The sequence below is a fragment of the Lygodium microphyllum genome, chromosome 17, assembly GCF_053477565.2.
Source record: "Lygodium microphyllum isolate KBCC chromosome 17, Lygodium_microphyllum_v1.1.10, whole genome shotgun sequence".
NCBI lineage: Eukaryota > Viridiplantae > Streptophyta > Polypodiopsida > Schizaeales > Lygodiaceae > Lygodium > Lygodium microphyllum.
In genome coordinates, this window is record NC_141151.1 from 61627383 (window position 1) to 61642974 (window position 15592).

Here is a 15592-nt window from a genome sequence, read left to right on the forward strand (position 1 = left end):
TGCGACTCATCTCTGGCGAGGAAGCCGACGAACTGCGCTTAATGGTCACATTCAAGGATGCGCTCTGCCAACCAAATCTCTTAGAGATAGAGCAACTAAAGCGACTATCAGAGGGCCGAAGTCAATTTGAACAGCGTTGGTTGAAAATCGTGTTGCAATGGCCGAACTAGGAGCCCAGATCATGACAGTCTCAGAGGAGCGATTGGCCAAATGGCGGTCTCAAAGAGACCCAACCTATGTGGCACCAACTTCCCTTTGAGTGCTGACTACCATTCGGGGTACGAACTTAGCTAAACCTAGCCAGGAGAACCCTCTATGTGATAAGGTTCTCACTGAGGAGGAGTTAAATGTTGCCAGTAGACTCGAACAAGGTTCCATGCTACTCGATGTTGCAAAATATCTATCAGTATTGAGTAAGCTGCCACCAGCACTGGATGCATGTGCCACGCTCCAGTACAATCTGGAGTTGTATAATTGGTTTTTATCCTCATAAAGTGACATGGATTCATGGATGTGTATATAAATAAACAATGACTTTTTGTGACTCTATATAGACACTATCACCACACACAAGCAATAATAGTCAAGTGCAGGCAGAAGAGTTGGGATCAACATGCTAAGCTCTTCAAGTTCTCCTCTCACCACACATTTAGAAGTTGTGTGACCATTTTTGCCTCCAGGTGGATGGCATGCAACCCTCATCACCACCATAGGAAGCTCTGGCCAATATCTCCGAAGGTGGGGACAGGGTGCCATCCATTCCTATACACCTTTCCCCTTTATGGTCTATCCCTCCGGGGATGAGCCCTGGCCCGCTCCCTGACAACCAGTCCACGCAACTTAGCATAAGCTAGGATCTGCTAATGGTGGCTGGAGGCCAAATGAAAAATCATCATGGGGGCTTTCCCTCTACAACGAACACTACATGCCTCACCCCTCCCCTTCTTGTCATATGCACTTGATAACCCACACTATAATCCCTTCCATGAGAACGGTTTTATCCCGTATCAAAGCCTAACCCTTGGTTCACATCTTGCAGGTCCCCCCACGAGAAAAACATGGAGAACCTAGGGTAGTTGGCTTGCAAAGACTCTCTCCGCTATCAATAGAAACATACAGCACATGCCCCTCCGCCGGTGCGCTACGTGCCCACCCTCAAAAGGTATGCAAAGAAACGGGGTCCCAAGCGACACCGCCCCGGACGAAGATCGAAGAATCCCCGGGCCAGGGGAGTAAAAGCTCAAAGAAGCACACAAGATGTGGCAACACCAGTTACGCAAGCCCCCAATGGACGCTCGGGCACCAGGTGCTCAAAGGCAGAAAGGGCAGCTCGGGACAGGGAAGAATTCAATGAATTGTTCAAAAGCATTTTGGAAACGGTGGCGGCCAGAGATTACACCATTCGTGTCCCGGTCGACATGTTCCCTGCCCAACCTCACAGGAGCCTTGCACTAGCAGAGCCCCAGTCGCCTGGCCACCCGAACTCACCCCGCCTTGTGCAAATCGAGTAGCCCCTATGAAGTACAAGCAACTTGACAAGTCATCATGCCATAAGTTTTTGTCTTTTGATGATTAAAGGGGCAAGCTCCCCACTTGTACACACTTCCTTTACCTATCTTGAATGTATGCCACATCTTTAACAAGCAATGGAGTAGGCATTGCAGTTAGCATCATAGAATTTTGAAAAGTTATGTCTTAACATGATTGCATTTGTTCGGTGTATTTGACGCACGCAAGCATATACTCTCATGAAGTGACAAGTGGATGCAGGATGACACAGGTCTTCGTGCAAACGTGTTCAATGCCTAGGTCACCGCAAGACCACCAACCGCACAAAGAACCGCAACAAAGCCACGCTGCCAAACGCGAAAAATCACCCTTGCAAGTGCCACATCACACAAACCCAAGCATAGCCATGGGCTAGACTCTCTTCTTGGATCAAGCTCGATAATGAGCTCACAACGGTTGTCACCTTAATCGTACCCACATCACAACCACGGCTTCTCTAACAACGGGGCTAGGGCATAATCATCACTGTCATGTCCATTTCCTGAGCCCTCGAAGCTTGACATTTCCCATAGCCTCAACATATTGCAATCGTTGTACTCAGGCAAGTTTTTTTTAAAAAAATAAAAGAAAAAAGAGAAGAAGAAAAGAAAAGAAAAGAACGAAAAGATAAGAAGCACCCACGATCACAGCATCGCACCTAGGGGTCCTCAAATTAGGTGCGTCCAGTGACCTTGGTCGGCTGGCTCCGTCCCTAGTCCCCTAGCCCCCTAGCATCCCCCACAATAATTTAGGGCACATCAAGGGCAGGACAGACCTAAGTGAGCTTGTCTCACCTATGGTTAGATCTATCACCCTAACCCATTCACACAATTCCCTCTTGCACTCTCCCTTAATACCATTGCAATCAATTGTGGTAAGCACTGCACGAATGGCCATGAATAGTACACTGTCCTCATTGCACAGGCCCAATGTATACCAGCTACCGATAGTGCAGAATCCCTGCGTCCTATTCTATTACGTTGTGCAATCACAATGCATAGGATGTCGCATACACCTTCACATGTACTTCTTCCCACCATGGACAACTTTGATTCATCCACACGTCGTTATGAGAAACCAGCCCGCGGTCTTCTACCTACGTAATATCTAAGTATGCACGAGCACTCACATAATATCTACACCGAAGTATATACACAGTTTGGGTCCTCAAGTGCAGGACAATACTCTCAACTTGCTTAGAGTTCGACCTGTCTCCCAAACTAATTGAACTATGTCTTGTGCACGATAAAGAAGACTAGCACTTCCCCTAGGGAGAAATCACCTATGAGAGGTTTTCAATTGCAGGTGTAGAAGACTCCAACTAGGGTGTCGTTCGCTTTTCATCAACACTCAACTCCGAATTCCTATCCGTATCACCATGTAAGCCTGCCATTGTACTCCATCAGTGCAAACCCCCCCCAAAGCACAGCCCTACCACCAACTCCCATTGCCCTACCACCTACCACTTAACCCACCAACGTGCCCCCAACGACCTTCCTCCCCACCACTACTAACACTCAGCCATGGAAACCACATACGTTCTTGCCACCCACGTCTTCGGTGCATGCTAAACGCCTACTACCTATGATGGTGAGTGACCCCAACACGAAAAAAGCAAAATGAAATAAAAAAGACGCAGGGCAAAGGTGGAAAAAAGTTAGCCCGACTAAAGAAAGAAGAGAGGAAAAGGCCAAAAGCGCAAGAGCAACCTTAAAAAGTCCAAGGCAAATGCAAAAGGGGAAAGGTGCATTTTAAAATACAAAGGCACACCCTGAAATCTTATAAAAGAGTGCCAGGCGGTGGAAAATCCGAAAAGCTAAAACAAAAGACAAAGACAAAGGCCAAGGCAAAGAGAAACGGAAGACAAAGGCGCACAAGGAAAAGCGCAAGTCAAAGCTTTTGTAAAAAGAGCACAAGCACATCATGGTTTAATTCAAGGAGCGCCGGGCTCTCAGCCGTGCAATGTGTAAATGTAGACGGGCGGTGGAAAGAAAGCTAGGAAGATAGAAGGACAATGGGAAAAAGGACCTAGGCTACGGCCGACCATGTAAAAAAGGGGAAAAGGGGATGACCGCCCAAAAGGGATTTAGAGTTTTATATATAAAGTTGAAAAGTGAATGAGAAGCTCATTCTTGTGTGTGGCAAAAAGTGGCTCTCCTCCTCTTCTTCTTCTTCTTCTTATTCTTGCTTGCTTGAGCTTGTGCTTGAGAGAGGGAGTGTGAGAGTGTGAGGGAGTGAGTGTGTGAGGGTGAGGGACCATGGGGTGGAGAAGTTCTCCATCTTCTCCTCTCTTCTTCTCTTCTCTTCTCTTCTCTTCTCTTCTCTTCTCTTCTCTTGCTCCTCTCTTGCACACTCCGGTAGCTCCACGATCCAAGTGCAAGCTTCAAGCAAGCTCCATCCTCAGACTCCACGCTCCAAGCTCCATCACCGCGAAACGGCATGGAGGTAAGCTCACTACACCCGTAGATATGGATGGCACGTCGGCTATGTGAGAGGAAGCCATTAGTGCTCGGCTTGGAACGTTTGAAGCAATAAGCGGTCCATGGGTCTTGGCGGTTGAGCGAAAGCTCCCACAACGGCCTATATGCTTATGAGGTCTTATTGATGCTTGATCTTGGATCTTTTGGCATTGGTGCTATCATATGCCCTTGTTGAGCTTCTTTGCTTGATATTTACGGCTTTTGTGCCAAGGAAAGCGTCTTGATACGCTTGATAGACATTGAGCAGGCAGTTTATGCTACTTGAGCATTCAGATATTTGAGACTGGGATCTTCACTTGGATGTTGCATGGTTATATGTGGTGGCCCTCACAGATGTACTTGGGCTAATTTGGGCTTTGTACTCCCTGAGCATACACCTCTTTGTATCAGGTCTTGCCAGTGTTGTGTACACTTTGCTCTATTACATAGGGGGTGTGCCAGCTTACTAATGGATTCATTTGACATGCTTGGGTGTTTGCTCGATGTCCGTATGATTGTCACATACCAATTTATGTCCATTGATGCTGGTTATGCTTTGACAGTCATGGTTGACTTGGTGCATTCATTTTACCTACATTTTTCTCTCATTGTACATGGCTGTAATTTATTACAGTAAGCAATTATGCATGGACTGATGTGGAAATTTCATACTGAATCATCCTGATTTTATGTACTTTTTATGGTACTTAGTGGGTAGCATCATTAGCTATTAGTTCGTGGTTATTTTGCCTTGGCTTTGGTGGCTATTTACAACAGAAAACAACAATCAGTTTTGAATAGTTTGCACCATTTTGGACTACAGGATGGCATCTTCTTCCACTAACAATACTATCTTCAACATCACTAAGCTTGATGGTACGAATTATGCCTATTGGAAGAGCCAAGTTTGGCAAGTATTGGTGCAAAAACCTCAGATCAAGCACGGGGGATTCACTAGTAGTAATAAGGAGACGCCACCTGTGTGTAAGAAATATATGAAAATACCCCTTATCTACCCCCTATTTATGGGACCTTACCTTATAAAATGTATCTTCCTTCCCTTAAATAACCCCCCTCCCTTACACTCACGTGGTACCATACGGTAAACCCTAGTGGACCCCCCGGGAGATCAAGCCACTAAGGATGCATGGCGAGCAGCCTAAAACTATGACTAATGATGAATGGGATGAGCTTGATGAGTTATGTAAGTCCACCCTCATCTTGCCTCTCATCACTGAATAGGTGCATTTTAGTGTGGTTAAGGAAGCACAGAGTACTTGGTAGCTTTGGGATAAAATTAAGAACCTCTACGACAAGAAAATTCTAGCAAGCCAGATGTATTGGTTGAAGCAGCTTATGGAGCTGTGTATGAAGGAGAATATGATAATGCCTGCTTATTTGATAAGTAGATGTCTTGGATGTGTTTTAGAGATGGCTTGCATTGGTTGAGAACTAGACTGGGCATAGACTGAAATGCCTTAGGACCGACAATGGGGGAGAATATGTGTCACGTGCCTTTGAGTGGCTATGTTACGAGAGGGGTATTAAACATCAGTTGACCACCCCCTATACCCCACCCCAGAATGGTTTGGCTAAGCGGATGAATAGAAGCATCCAAGAGCATGTACATAATATGCTTAGCCATGCAGGCCTACCATAGAGCTTTTAGGTTGAGGCAGTTAGTACAGATGTGCATGTCATCAATAGATCACCTTCCAGTGGTTTGGATTTCTAAGTTGTAGAGGAGGTATGGACTGGGAAACCTCCCGTCTTATGTGTATCTACGTGTCTTTGGATGTGAGGCATTCTGCCATGTGCCCAAGGACAAGCACACTAAGTTAGATCATTCAAATGCATTTTCCCTGGCTATAGAGATGCAGGCGAGATGGGTTACCACCTTTGGGATCCACAGGCGCGGAAAGTCATCCACAGCCATGATGTAGTCTTCCATGAAGACAAGATGCATAGGCAACCTGAGAAGGTGGTAGAGATATGCAGGGTTATATTCCAGGAGGAGGAGCCACGTGCTCTTGCAGGATCGGTTGAACAGCTTGCAATAGCAGTTGGTACACATGACCAGGATGTTGGATAGGCAACAAAGCCTAGTCTACTAGAGCTAGACGTCCACTTGATAGATGTGAACCCTTGATGCATTATGTCTTGGCTACAGATGTAGGAGAGCCTCTCACCTATGATGAGGCCATGCACAGGGGTGATAGTCACTCTTGGGAGAGGGCTATGCAGACTGAGATGGACTCCCTGCATAAGAATTGTCAAGATTGTGGGAGAGAAGAAAGGAGTCTCACTTGTAGCTTTCTTGCTTGCACAATGGGGGAATACACACAGAGGTGGAGGCTGAAAACAGTTTTCCTCTTCTTAGTTGTGTAAGCCAAAAAGAACTCTCTTACAAAGAAATAGAAGAACCCTATATATGGGTCTCAAACCAAACTCAACTAACTAAGGTGGCATACTAACTGAGCCACGAACTAGAGTAGATAAGGATAGCTGTCATGTAGCTATTATTCATGGGCGGTGTACCAACCACATCTGCAATTGACACGTCGATGACATAAATGCACAACGATCACCCCGGCATATCACGAGTGGATCTCGATATCTCAGCACTCCCCCTCGAGCTCAATCCCAATTCCTGCACACCAAGCAGGTCTCTGAACTTGCGCAGCTTCTCTGCGCCCAATGCCTTCATGAATATGTCAGCTACCTGATCCTCTGTGCTGACATAAACTAGATCAATAAGACCTAGTAAAACCCTCTCCCGCACATAGTGATAATGCACCTCAATGTGCTTTGTTCTAGCATGATAGACTGGGTTATTTGCCAAATGTATACTACTCATGTTGTCACAATAAATGACAACTGGCCCATCTGTAGGCTGATGCATATCATAAAGTAGCTTATGCAACCAAGCTACCTCACATGCAGCCATTGCTGCACCCCTGTACTCAGCCTCTGTGCTGGATAAGGCAACTGTAGGCTGTTTCTTGCTGCTCCAAGTGACTGCAGCACTCCCAAAAGAGAACACATATCCACTGGTAGATTGTCTATCAGAAATGCTACCAGCCCAATCAGCATCAGTGTATCCATGCAACTGTATTTGAACCCCAGTCTCATAAAATAGTCCATACTGCAATGTGGACTTCACATACCTGAGTATGCGTCTAGCCGCATCCAAATGCGGTTTCCTTGGAGCCTGCATAAACTGACTTACCAATCCAACAGCATAGCTCAAATCTGGCCTGGTAATAGTCATATAAATCAAGCTTCCTACTATGTGTCTGTACATAGTAGGGTCTTCCAGAAGCTCACCTACATCTGCACTCAGCTTCACATTCTGCTCCAAAGGAACTGAAATAGGCTTATAGCCTGTCATCCCATATTTGGATAGCATGTCCAATCCATACTGCCTCTGTAAGAGTTGTATCCCACTTGGTGATCTAATCACCTCAATGCCCAAGAAATAACGCAGCTCTCCCAAATCCTTCATATCAAACTTTTGCTTCAATAGCATTTTCACATGAAGGATATCTTCATCACTGTCACCTGTCATAATCAAATCATCAACATAAATGACAAGTAGCATAATACATTTCTCTGTTTTTCTCACATAAAGTGAGAAATCTGCCTTGAAAATCTGAAAGCCAATAGTGACAAGATAATGTCCTATCTTGTCAGACCATGCTCTAGGTGCTTGCTTCAAGCCATACAAGGCTTTCTTCAACCTGCAAACAAACTCAGGATGAACAGCATGCACATAACCTGGTGGCTGCTCCATATAGACCTCTTCCTGCAAGTCACCATGCAAGAAGGCATTCTTTACATCCATCTGATGTAAAGACCATTCCTTTGATGCAGCCATAGCAATGACTGCTCTTACGGTTTCCATCCTTGCAACCGGACTGAATGTTTCTTCATAGTCAATGCCATATGTTTGTGCATACCCCTTGACTACTAATCTTGCCTTGTATCTGTTCACAGAACCATCTGCATTGTGCTTCACCTTATAAACCCACTTAGAGCCAATTGCATTCTTACCTTTAGGCAAATGTACTAACTCCCATATAGTATTTGCTTCCAAGGCATCCATGGCTTTCTCCCTTTTTTTTTTTCCCATGGCTTGCTCAAAAGAAGTGGGTTCTGGTTTTTGTATCACTTTGACCATATATTCATAGTGAATGGCTGTAAATCCATCATATTTCAGCCTATCCACAGGATACCTAGCTCTCATAGACCTGCGCAAAGTAGGTTCACTCCCAGGTGCTCTCAAAACATCCCTGGTCTTCCTTACTCCAGGTGTAACAATAGAAGGAATACCCAACTCATCATCAATGCTCTGTTCTGAGCCACTGGATTCACCATCCACATAAGAGTGACCTGCATTCACATCAAACATGGGCTGATCTACCTTCTCTTTTCCTTTTCGTGATACCTGAATACCACTATCTGCATTGCTTTGAGAAGATTCTCCTGATCTCAATCTGCCTGTCCATGGCAAAGAATGTGAACCACTGCTAGAGGACGCTCCAGGTCCACTAATATTTTGTGACTGCTGCTGTGAATTCTGTGCAGCATTACCATTTTGTGCATCTACATCATCAATCACATTTACTAGTTTATACCAGCTACTCATCTCATCAAAAACAACATCTCTGCTCACTGTAAACTTACGAGTAGAAGGGTTATAGCATCTATACCCTTTTTGCTGCAGAGAGTAACCAATAAAGATGCACTTCTCAGCTTTTGGATCCAACTTGGATCTCAACTCATCTGGCACATGTACATAGGCAATGCAACCAAAAATTTTCAAATGAGAAATATCTGGTTTCCTACCAGTATACCTCTCCTCTGGAGTCATCCCATGTATTGCTGCAGTGGGAGTCCTGTTCATTATATAGACTGCCGTAGCAACTGCTTCAGCCCAGTAAAAATCTGGCAAGTCTTTTTCGTTGAGCATGGCACGAGATACCTCCCCAATATGCCTGTTTTTCCTTTCTGCAACTCCATTTTGTTGTGGGGTATGACTGCATGAATATTGCTGCTTTATGCCATGCTCCTGCAGGAACCTTGCAAACTCATTTGAGAGGTACTCTCCCCCTCCATCTGACCTTAGGCATTTTATTTGCACGCCTGTTTCTTTTTCAACCATAGCTTTAAGAGTTTTGAAATGCCCAAAAACTTCACTTTTCTTTTTCATAAAATACACCCAAACTTTTCTGCTATAGTCATCAATAAAAGTAACAAAATAATGACAGCCTCCAAGAGATGCAGCTTTAGTAGTCCACACATCAGAGTGGATTAATTCCAATGGCTTCTTACTCTCTTGAACATGTCTAGGAAATGGTTTCCTTGCCTGTTTTCCAAACTGATAGGCTTCACATACCTTATGCATTTCTGCAACCTTGAATCTAGGAAATCCTGCAACAATATTTTGGGCCTGCATTGATTTAAGTCGCTGTACATTAACATGACCAATGCGTTTATGCCAGATATCAATATCTGCAACTACACCGGTCCCATGTGCAAACATTGCTGCACTCAATTCAGACATGTCTGCATCCAACGTAAACATTCTGCCCTTCTTCTTTCCTTTTGCTATCAAGCAACCTTTATTTTTCATATCCTCAACAAAGCATCCATGAGGATTAAATCTGACCTGCAAGCCCTGCTCAACCATTTGACCAACAGAAACCAGATTCTTGGTGATATTCGGGACATGAAATACATCGGACAGGTATTTCTTTTTTCCATCCTGCATAGACAAAGGAATTTTTCCAATCTGCATAATAGGATGTGCAGTATCATCACCAATCTCCACAAATCCTGGTTTTTCCATTTTCCTTGCATCCTCTATCCATTCTGCATGACCTGTCATGTGGTTTGATGCACCTGAGTCAACATACCACACATCGTTGCTTTCTTCTGCACTTGTCACAGAATTGTTCAAGTGCTGCACCATAAACAAATGCTCATTTCTGTCATCACCCTGTCTACTAGAAGATGCATAATTCCCTTGTTGCAATTTCCCGTTCATGATGTCATTCTGCTTTTTATAGCAGTCTTTAGCCATATGACCCATTTTACCACAGTAATAGCATTCAACATTGCTGTTTGTATTTTGGCCTCTTTGCCATCCACCACGACCTCTTTGGCTCCCCCTGTCTCTAGAGTTACCACGTCCTCCTCCATAGGACTGGTTTTCTTGAGTTTGCTACATATTCTGATTTCTACCACGGCCTCCAAATCGGCCTCCTCTACCTCTGCCTCTACCTCTTCCAGCATTTGAGTAGAAGACATCTTCTTTTGAAGTTCCTCCTGAAGAAGATGCACCACCATTTCTCTGCTGCTCAGAAATTAGAAGAGCAATCAACTCCTCAAAATCAGGAAATCTTTCACGACGGAAATGGATGTTCGGAACTGTGCATAATCCTTTCCTAGACCATTCAAGGTCACAGAAACTAAATCATCATCTTCCACTGGCGACCCAATGGAAGCAAGTGCATCTGCAATCTTCTTCACCTTCATGTGGTAGTCATTGATGCTCATATTTTCTCTTTGCACATTGTGCAACTCTTGCTTGAGCTGCATTTTCCTGGCTTGCGTATTTGTGCTATACATTTTTGACAAAGTATCCCATGCCTCCTTTGGCATACTTGCATCTTGAATATGCACAATCATAGAGTCTGAAATGCTGATAGACAGCCAGTACATAACTTTCCTGGCTCTCTCATGCCATGCTTTAAATGCCTGCATTTGCTGTTGATTGGGAACATCAGGAAGAACTGGTTCTTCTTCATTTCCTGCAACAAATTCCATATCCTTTTCCCATAAGGAAATTTGTCATTCTAAACTTCCATGCTTGGAAGTTGTTCTTCTCAAGCTTTTCAGTGACAATCTGTGAAAGAGAATTAGACGCCATTACAGAACACTGCAAAAAATTCTGTCACTGCAAAGAACACAGCTTCAGCCTCACAAGGGCAAATCTGCAAAACTAGTGAAAGTGGTATTTGACCACACAATCACTTCCTAGTGACGATTTTGCATATACAGGAACCAAGGATGATTCTGTAACTCCCAATGTCTCTGACACGAGCATACGATGCAATATCTGTGGTAACTTTTCACCGACCTGTAGAACAGTGGTCGCACAGCATAAAACAGGGCTTTTTCCTGAGTGCGTGTAGAAAACTTCCGCCTCCAAAACAGGCCCTGAAATGGCCTCTAATAAAAAAAACAGGCCCCGAAATGGCCTCTAATCATACTGCCCTCTTGCTTCACCGCGAAGGGCGTCTCAGCCTGAGACAATGCACTCTTGCAATTTCTGGCTGTGCTACTTGCAGAGATCTGCTCCCAAAACAGAAAATGAAAGCAACACTGCTCCTCTTACCAGAACACCGCGAGCTTGGCTTGCTTTCTTGAGCTCCTTACCACGAACAAGGCTCTGATACCATGTCAAGATTGTGGGAGAGAAGGAAGGAGTCTCACTTGTAGCTTTCTTGCTTGTACAATGGGGGAATACACACAGAGGTGGAGGCTGAAAACAGTTTTCCTCTTCTTAGTTGTGTAAGCCAAAAATAACTCTCTTACAAAGAAATAGAAGAACCCTATATATGGGTCTCAAACCAAACTCAACTAACTAAGGTGGCATACTAACTGAGCCACGAACTAGAGTAGATAAGGATAGCTATCATGTAGCTATTATTCATGGGCGGTGTACCAACCACATCTGCAACTAACACGTCGATGACATAAATGCACAACGGTCACCCCGGCATATCACGAGTGGAGCTCAATATCTCAACAAGAATATGACTTGGGATTTGGTTGCATTGCCTAACGGCGAGAAGGCTTTGCCATGCAAATGGGTGTACAAGCTAAAAAGTACCCTTGGCACCCCAAGCCGACTTATAAGGTAAGACTTGTTGCTAAGGGTTTTAAACAAGAGCATGGAGTTGACTTTGATAAATTCTTTTCTCTTGTGGTCAAGATGACCACTCTACACTTGGTTTTGACCTTAGTTGCGCAATTTGACTTGGACATGTATCATATCGATGTCAAGACTGCATACTTGCATGGGGATTTGCATGATGAGATTTACATGGAGCAGCCTAAGGGCTTTGCAGAACCTAGCAAGGAGCACCTAGTGCGCAAGTTGAAGAAAAGTCTTTATGGCTTGAAGCAGGCACCTAGGGATTGGTATCATAAGTTTGATGCCTTTATGCAGTCACAGGGCTAGAGCAGGAGTGCTATGGATCCATGTCTTTACAAAAGACATCCCGTGATGGCTTATTGCTTATTTTGGTACTTTATGTGGATGATATGCTGATAGCAGGGAAAGCTCCTGATAAGCTGGATGCTTTTAAATCTTAGCTGAAGAAGAGCTTTGAGATTAAGGACTTGGGACAGGCCTCTCATATTCTTGGTATGCGCATTAAGTGTGATAGGCATTAGGGACTACTCTACCTCTCACAGAGAGAGTACATTCATAAATTCCTTGAGCGTTTCTGCATGCAGGACATGAAGCCTATTGGCTGTTCATTACCTTCTTATGTAAAGGTTTCACAGGCTGATTGTCCACAAATAAATGAGAAGAGGGTCGAGATGGCCAAGATCCCTTATGCATTAGCCATGGGCAGTTTGATGTATGCCATGATAGCCACTTGTCGAGATATTGCCTTTGCAGTTGATGTTGTGGCACGCTATATGGCTACACCTGGCAAGAAACATTGGGATGCCGTGAAGAGTATCATGATATACATGAAGGGCACAACACATATGTGTATTTGCTATGGTAGCTAGGATACAGGAGTTGTGGGGTACACAGACTCCGATTATGCAGGGCATGCAGATAGTAGGAAGTCCACTTCTGGCTATGTATTCACCTATGCTGGAGGTGATGTCTCTTGGATGTCCAAGGTTCAAAAGTGTACGGCTCTCTCTACCACTGAGGCCAAGTATGTTGTAGCCACTGAGGCTTACAAGGAGGCCATATGGTTGGGCCATTTGGTTCATAACCTTGGGATTGATTTTATACCTATAGTACATTTGGATTCTATGAGTGCTATTCAGCTAGCCAAGAATTAGCCAAGAATCCGATCTTCCATGCAAAGACAAAACACATTGAGGTGAGGTATCACTTCATGCGTGGGGTCATGGTGGAGGACAAGTCTGTTGACCTTGTCAAGATCTCCACTGATGAAAATCCTGCAGATCTGCTCACGAAGAGCCGCACTACTAAGCGCTTTGCCTTCCTCGGGAGATTGATGGGCATTGGATGAGATGACATTTTTCCTCATCCTATTATACATGTGTACATTGTACTATCTTTTCTTTTTCTTTTCACTCCTCACTGGGGCAGATTCGCCTTTAAGTGGGAGATTGCTGGGGGTAAAGGCGCCTCTGCCTAGCCACCTGTGTATTACTATACTGACAGTACCCACCACTGCACACTACAGGTGGCGGGTGCCCATCACTGTCACTTTATTCTTTATACTTTTAGTGATAGTTTGAATAAAGGAACACCCGGTCACACATTGTCACTGTTGGAGTTCCCATTTGGTCTCTCTCTCTTTCTTGCTCTTGCTCTCCTGCCATAACTCTTCCAAGCAAGCTTCAATCCTTCTCACCTTTCATACCCATGGGAATCTTGTCATTGCACATGGTGCTAAGTCCAATACTCTCTACCCCTTAGTTGTATCTAGGTCAGTTGACCATGTTTTGGTAGTGGATGCAGTTCCACATGTATCTCTTTGGCATTATCGCCTTGGGCACATGTCATTGAAAGGAATGAAAATGCTTACATGTTTGTAGTACCTTTTCCCCCTTAACTATAAGTTCTTTGAGACTTATGATCATTGTTTATATGGTGGGCAGACACATAATACACATAAAAATTTTGGTATGACATGCATGGGTGAGTCTTTAGCTCTTGTTCACTTAGAGATGTATGTGGTCCCATCCCTTGCAAGTCATTAGGCAGCGCGAAGTATTTTGTTACCTTCATTGATGACTATACACATAAGGTTTGGGCATACCCTATTAAGAAAAAATCAGAAGTCTTGGCTACATTTCAACATTGACTTACTTTGGTTGAGAACCATTGTGGGTATAAACTAAAATATCTAAGGTCAGATAATTGGAATGAGTAGATCTCTAAAGCCTTTGACCAGTTTTAATGAGAGGCATATGAGGCATCAATTGATTGCCCCGTATATTAACCCTGGAATGGTATGGCTAAGCACATTAACAGGACAATACAAGAGCACATCTGTAGTATGCTCAACCAAATAGTCTTACCATAGCATTTTTGAGCTAAGGTAGTCACTATTGTCGTACACTTGATTAATCGGTCCCCATGTACTATTCTTGGCTATCAGGTTATAGAGGAGGTATGGTTCGGAAAACCTCCTTCATATACTCATTTTCATGTCTTTGATTGTGAGGCTTATGCCATGTTTCCAGGACAAGCACAATAAGCTGGATCCTAAGTCTAGGAATTGCACTTTTTTTTGTTATCGAGATGCAAGTGAGATGGGCTATTGCCTATGGGATCCATAGGCTCATAGGGTTGTCTGTAGCCATGATGTTGTTTTCCATGAGGAGAAAATGTATAAGCAAGCCTGAGCATGTCATTGAGGTAAGTAGGGTGATATTTTAGGAGCCTCCTGCTACTGTATAGCCCGCTAGACAGCCTGTAGCAGTGGTTGATGCTTCAATGGCCCAGATCTCTGATGCTCCATAAGATGTATAGGCCCCACATTCTACTTTGAGGTGATCTACTAGAGATAGACGACAACATGTATGATTTGAGCCTTCTATGGATTATGTTATAGTGATAGATGTTGGTGAGCCTCTTACTTATGATGAGGCCATGTGCAAAGGTGATAGTCACTCCTGGGAGAGGGCCATAAAGGCAAAGTATGACTCACTGTAGAAAAATCATACATGGGATTTGGTTCCTTTGCCTAGTGAAAAGCGTGTTTTTCCATGCAAATGGATGTACAAGTTGAAAAGTACCTCTGGATGCCCCAAGTTGGCATACAAGGCCAGATTGGTTGCTAAAGGTTTCAAGTAGGAACATGGTATGGACTTTGATGAAATATTTTCTCCTATTATGAAGATGACTACCCTATGCTTGGTATCGGCTTTGGTTGCTCAGCTTGACTTGGATCTTTATTAGATGGATGTCAAGACTGCTTTTCTTCATGGGGACTTGCATATGGTGAGATTTACATGGAGTAGCCTAAAGACTTTGTAGAACCTAGTAGGGACCACCTAAAATACAGATTGAAAAAGAGCCTTTATGGCCTTAAGCAGGCACCTAGGGAAAGGCACCACAAGTATGATGCTTTTATGCATTCAGAGAAATATCTCCGTAGTGATATGGATCCATGTTTATACACAAAGAAGGCTCATAATGACAACCTTATGATTTTAATCCTCTATGTGGATGATATGTTGATTGCTTGGAGTGCTCATGATGTGTTGGATGCCTTGAAAGGTCAACTCAAGAAGAGCTTTGAGACGAAAGACATGGTACATGCCTCACATATTCTTAGGATTTGCATTAT